We start from the raw sequence: 6,875 nt of genomic DNA, 5'->3' as shown, positions 1-6,875 counted from the left end.
TTTGGAAATGAGGTTCGTTTGGCTCCTGATTTTGAAAATGAAATGAAATGGAGACCCCTTCACCCATATCTATGAGTGGAAGAGTAACTCCTCTCCTCGGGATCTTTGGGCTCATCCTTCTGGATCTTGGTGGTGGGAACGGTGGCACTAGGCTCCACATCCATAATAGGCTTCCATTTTTCATTCCCCTTGAGTTTTTTTGACTCAGAGTCAGAACATGCATCTAATTTGGAAGCCTTCAGCTCAACCACTAGTGACTGCCTGGCTTGACACTCACTTGTGTTGTGAGTGGGGCTCTTATGGAACTCACACCATTTCACTATGTCCTTCTTTGTTTTCATGGTGTTGTTATTTGACTGTGGCTTCAGCGGGTTGTCCTCGGTCACCCCACCTTAGCTTTATCCTTTTTTCTGTGGTTTGGGGGTGTCTTTCCCTTGCTTCATATTCGCAAATCCAAAGTCTTGCTTCTTTTGTTTAAATTTCTACTCAATCTTGACATTGTATCAATAGGCGGTGCCAAGCGAGGAGATGTCCAGAAACTCCATCTCATCTTGGATGTACTTGTGTAGATAGTTGTGGTACTTGAGTGCCAAATGCTGCTCATAATCCTTGATACCTAGCTTCGTTCGAAGGGTATGGAAAAAAATTGTGAACTCTGACACATCTTGGTCCCTTCCCTGCCACAACATGGTCCACTTTATGTATTTATCTTCATAGCTCCTGATAGGGTAATATTGTTACTTGATGGCATATTAGAAGGAATTCTAAGTGGGTGTGGATGAAAATAGTGAGGATTCCCTCTCATCCTTTTGTTCACAGTAGGTTTCCCACCAGTCCTTGACATGTGCCGTGGCTTTGAAGAGTGCAAAAATGATATTTTCCCGATTGGAAAAGTCATGGACTGAAAATATCCTTAAAACACATTTAACCATCTATCTATGGCTTTTGCATCTATCTATCTTTTAAATATGGGAATTTAAAAGTTAACTTGTTCCTTAAAAGGAGTGCCACCTCCAGAGTGGCTACTGGATGAAGATGCATTGCATGTGGGTAACCGTCGAAGGATATGGGAAAAGTTATCCATCATCGCGTTCCTTTGCTTCTCGAGGGCTTCCTCGAGCAATATTTTGAAAGGATATCTTGCCCCCTTGTCTTTATTTTCTTCTGCCATAGGAGGTCTTCGTGGTTTGCGAGGTTGGTCTTGCAAAGGTTCAACCAGTTCACGCCCTAACTCCTTATACCCTGACATCATTTGGGACATGAAGAGAAAAACAGAGAAAGAGTAGACTGCTTTGGTACTGTTAGAGTCGATCTGGTCATCCCTCCGTCAGAGATCAAAACTCTTTTTTGCATTTCATGTTTAGGTGTCCCATCACTTTCGATCAGTTGCATTTCATTAGGAGCATGCCATAAATCTGACGGAAGGGCTTGTGTCACTCATTCCCCTCATGCTTGGCACTGCTGGCTCAGGTCTGTTCATAAAAATCAAGTCTTGAAAAGTCATTTGCAGTCCTGTTTCAATTTCTAGGTCATAACAGTTATTTTAGTCATTAGGTCTAGGGTTAGTCAATTTGGTCTTTGAAAAAGTCTAATAAAGCCAGCAGGCCAGAGGGAGGTCCTTGATAAGTTGTTATTTCAAAGATTTTTATCGTCATATGGATGGATTATGACTTCTATTCAAAACTTTTTTTTGAAGATAAGTCGACATTTCGTTTTTGTAATAATTTTTTAAAAATTTTAGTTCTTGAATTTTCCAGGCACAGCCCTGGTCTCCTTTGCCAGATCATTTGTCAGCTATCCCTGCAAAAAATTGTCAAATAAATTCATTATTTCAACCGAAATTAAGGAGGAAACAAAAAGGTCAAAATTCTATTAATTTTGAAAAAGTGTCAATTGCAAAACATTACAAATTGGGTTATTGAAGAGGCAAAAATCAAACTGGTGTCTATATAAAGTTTTTCCAATGAAGATTCAAGCCATTTTGCATGCCAAGGCTGGAGAAAATCGTTTCAAGTCGAGTTTGTGTGTTTTGGAGAAGATTGGCTCACAGTTCACCTGCGCGGCGCATATAACAGGCAGCGCGACGCATATAGTGTGCGCGGCGCACATAGGACTTCCGCCCAGTGTTAAGTTGAACCAGCGCGATGCATATAGTGCGCGCGACGCACTGGGTAATGAGCGCGGCGCTTATAGATTCAAGCCCGAAACTTGCTTGGAAACTCATCAAATCGCCCAAACCTTGCATCAATTTGCCAGGTAGGCTCTCATCCAATGTTGTTGCTCTATATTTGGTGATGAATGTGATTGGTTTATGGATGGTAGCCATTGAAACAAGAATTTGAAACCTCCCTTTGAAAGTAAGGAAATTTGTTGTGGGTTTTTGAAACATTGTTTTGTCACCAAGGATTTTTCCCCTTCCCCCATTTCCCTTTTGTTTCCTCATTCCCAAAAATCCCCTCATCAATCCTACACTACATTCAAATCCTCAAACCCCTAAACCCTTACCCTTATAAAAGCTCCTCAACCCTATTCAATATCCCAAACCCTAAAATCCTATTCTCATATATAGAATTCCCCTCCTCTCCCTAATTAAATTTTATTTCAATATTCCCTAATCCCCTAATATTTTCCCATTCCTAATATTCCCTGGTTACATTTGTTTTCCCCTTGGTTACAGCATTGTTTATATCAAAAAGAGTAGTCCAAGTTCAGTTGTATACAGCAGATTCATACATCAGTAGTCATTCAAAGTAGTTTGTATATCAGCAGTGATGTCGTCTGGTCATTCATCTGAATATGAGGCAGAAACCCAAAGTGATTCTCCCTTGGAAGAACAGGAACCCCGGAGGCCTCGTAAAAGTGGCAAACATGTTAGGGAAGAACCAATCACCCTTATAGAATTGCATGCATGTCCTCTTGCTATGCAGTGTTTTTAGCATCAGTCATGCTATGAGTTTTGTCAAAAGGTGGCTGAGGTCCAATTTCATCATGAGTTGGCTCGTCTTTTTTTCTTGCACTTACACAGAGATCAAGCTATCTTGGCTGGTGTCACCTTCACACTTACACCAGAATCTGTCTCATTAGCAACAAGTATACCTAATATTGGTGAACTATGGCACAAGAAACAACAGATTGACCGGCAGCATTATGAGCCATACATCAAAACCAATTTCTTGAGGCAGCTCAAGAGAGTGTTCCCGTTTCAATACCTGAAAGATTAATATGCTCCACTCATGAGATTGATTATGAAATATTTCAGTTGTGAGGGACGGTTCTCTCGTCTTTATGCTTATCACATCAGGTTGCTCATGCATTTCACCAAGGTGCGGATGATGAACATTCCGTATTTTATCTGCCGGAACATAGAGAGAATGACCACCTTTATACACCATAGAACCCCTTAGTAGCAACTTAACAGTGTCTATCATTTTGCTCTTATAAAGACTTTGGTGGTTCATCAGCTTAGATTGCAGGGCATCACTTGGGATGATTTCATCTCTCGTGATTTCTTCAAAGCTTCACAAAGAGTATCAGAGGTGAAACACGAAGGTGAACCTTCTCAGCAGTATGAGCGTCATGAGACCATGCCAGTATTCATTACATATCAGAAAGGCTATACGAAAGGCACCAGACCTTTATTTGCAGCAGCAAAGCGAGTGTTATCTCCACCTGGCGTGGAAGGGGCCTCGCTTCTGACATCAACACCATAGGTACAGGACAAGGGCAAGAAGCCCAATCATAAGGAGGGGCCTTCAGGTGAGCCATCAGGTTTCGTTCTCGTTCATGATGATGAGATAGATACAAATTCAGAGAATGCCAAATATAGAAGGGTCATCGAGGAGCAAGAAACAAACATTCAAGCCTTGGAAATCTAGTTAGAGATGGCCAAATGTAACATCAGGTATCTAGAGAAGAGAAATAAGCAGCTTGAAGACCAGCATGCGATCATGGAGCTGCAGAACATCCGTGAGAATCGCCAAGCTGCCCGACATAGGAGGATTGAGTTCACTTCTCTAGAGCGACAGATCAATGAGGATCGAGAGTCTAATCTCGAGAGAGTCAACATTCACTTGGAGAAGTGGCTGACCAAGGCCAATAGAGAAAATGCATTTCTGAGACACATGATTGTCCACTACAGGGCACGGAACAAAGTTTGCAAGGCTCGGATAAGGAATCTAAAGGCGAATTTGAAGAAGGCAATCAAGAAGCAAAAGAAGCAAAGGGAGCTCGATCGTCTTTAGATTTTGGCTGAGGCCTCTTTGGCCCAACATCACACTTGATAAGGAAGCTCCAGCCCAAATTTCAAGAAATTTGGGGCATTTTTGGTGATTTTGGAAATTTTTGTGTTAAAAAACAGGCTTTTTCCCTATATGCATCGTGCACCTTGCGCGACGCATAGGATTGGGAGCTCCAAATTACAAATGGCTTGTAGTTTTGGATTTTTCATGAGAAATCATGAATTTTGGTACTTGGACAAGAAACTTGGGCAAGTTCTGGGTCCCCAAAAGGTCAAAAAACATGCAAAAAATGACCTCACTGCCCCTATTTTGACACACAGGAAGCAGTCTTGGGAGAATGCACTTTTGGAGGAGCAAATGGACACCAAATTGGAAAATTCCACTTGGGTTGGAAAGTAGACAAGCAGGGCTTTCCAACAAGCTAAACTGAGCTCAATTTGGACTTCAGAAAGTGCCTCAAAATCAGCAGCAAAGTGGCGGGGTGCATATAGATTTTTTTTGCCCAATTTTTCATCTTTCATCTCAGAAATTCGGCCAGTTTGACTAGTTTTGATTTGTGATGTAATTTTTGACTTCTCTTGATGTAATTGATTGAACATGATGTAATTTTTACACTTAGTTACTTGTTCTAGAAGATTCATTCACCAAAGAGTGAAAATTTAATGAATGAATCGGTTTCCTACCTTATAGAGGCAAGTTGTTTTGACTGCCTAGATTGTAGTGCTTTGTTTAGAATTGGTTGAAACAGCTCCTAGAATGATGAGCTCGACCCCTAGAGGCAAGGGAATAGGTTGGCTTGCCTATATTATGTAATTTCTAAGTCATTTTTAGGGTTGGACTCTTGGGAAAAGCTTGACACTCTATTGTACATTCACTTCTGCATTTTTGGCAAAGGAAAGACCAGGGTTTTGCAGCACAGTTTGGGATCCATGTGGCTTTATGTGTTGATGGTGTTCTTCTTTCAGTATTTGTAAGTTGTTATGTGTATCATCTTCCTTCTCTCATCTTCTGCAATTGAACAAATGAAGTGTTAAGGTAGAATCCATAGTTTGTTATGTTCTGCCTTTGAATTTGTTTGATTTTTCATGTTTTCATCTGTTTAAGGAGAATCCTTGAAAGCTTCTTTCTCTCCTTAGCTTCTCACCAGTCAAATCTAGCCATTCATTCTCCTTAAAAGCATCAAGGCAATCGCCTACCTTGCCCCAAGTAGACCTCTGCAAAAATTGTGTCTCATCCCCGCACCCAAAATTTCCTTTCCCTTTGATTCAACAAAAACCTCAAAAATCAACTTCAAACTCCTTGTACTTCATACCTAGCCTAAGATCAATTGCCAATTTAGTCATCTCGAGCCTCATTGATTACCTTTTGCTGAGATTGATCCGGAGAGAGCCCTCTCCTATCCTCGTAGGGCTAGCTACGAGGCTGAGTGTGGTTTGATGTAGACCTAGAACCTTGTCATTTCAGCCTGAGACAAATCTAGGCTCTAACAGATACCACTTATATGGACTTATGCAGGAATGCAAAAAATATATATATACACATAAACAGATGGATGCAAAAGAAATAAAACTTCATTTCAATAATATCAAATAACTGATATATGCTTACATACAAAAATGGAAATAAACTAGCTCAAGTGATGGTAGCTTACCTCTAAGAAGAGATGTGGCAGCTAATGCCTCTAAATTGTGCTACAATGAGGCTCAAAGGCCTATTTATTATTGAGAAATAACGGAAATCCCTAAACATCCAAAAACCTAATCCTATGAGATGAAGCGCCAAAACTGTGGGTCGCGTTTGGGTAAATTGGTACGTCAACTTCCTAGGGTCGTAACTTTGGCATACGATCTCTGTTTGGATATCATAATACCTCATCTCAAAGATATCGAAGAGGAGGCCAAAAAAAACTAATTAAGCAATTTTGGACTTTTCTAGTATCTCCTTTTTTCCTAAAAACATCTTTTAGTCCCTCAAAATGACTCCAAAAGTTTAGGACCCAAAACACTACCAAAAATAGTAATTTGTGCTACAATTAATGAAACTGAAAAGAAACAATGGTGGGGGTCCAAGTGGAATAGGTGGGTGACACCAATATCCACCTAGATCAATCATCCCCCCCTTAGGAAGCAATGGTCCCCATTGCGTTGAGTGCCTCCATGAGATGGGGAAAATTCTGTTGAACTTGGTCCCTGGTGAGCCACTTGCCTTGGTGTAGGAGTTGCCCATCTTTGACAACCTGATATAGTTGGATCTTCTATTGGTGAGTGTTCTTGATCTGCATGTCCATGATCTGATCATTTTTGGCTTTTTCCATGCAGTCTAGGTTTAACTTTGTTGGTGTGAGTTGTTCTGCAATGTATGATGTGTCTAGTAATGGTGGAAAGTATGGTTGAAGGCAATCCACATTGAATACTGGATGTAGGCTAAGGAATGGTGGAATGTTGAGCTCGAAAGAATTGCCCCCTACAACTTTAGTGATGGTGTAAGGCCCATATCAGAGCAAAAAAAGCTTGCGGTGGGGCCCAATGAGGCACTCCTTATACAAATGTAACCAAACTTTGTCACCCACCTAGAACTTGTGTGGCACCCGATGTTGATCATGTTGTTTCTTGTACTCATCATTGGCTTTGTCCAATA

The sequence above is a fragment of the Pinus tabuliformis genome, chromosome Q (genome assembly GCF_031772625.1).
Source record: "Pinus tabuliformis cultivar Carrire ecotype Pingquan chromosome Q, CPIR1, whole genome shotgun sequence".
Lineage (NCBI taxonomy): Eukaryota > Viridiplantae > Streptophyta > Pinopsida > Pinales > Pinaceae > Pinus > Pinus tabuliformis.
Note: the sequence above shows the minus strand (reverse complement) of the source record.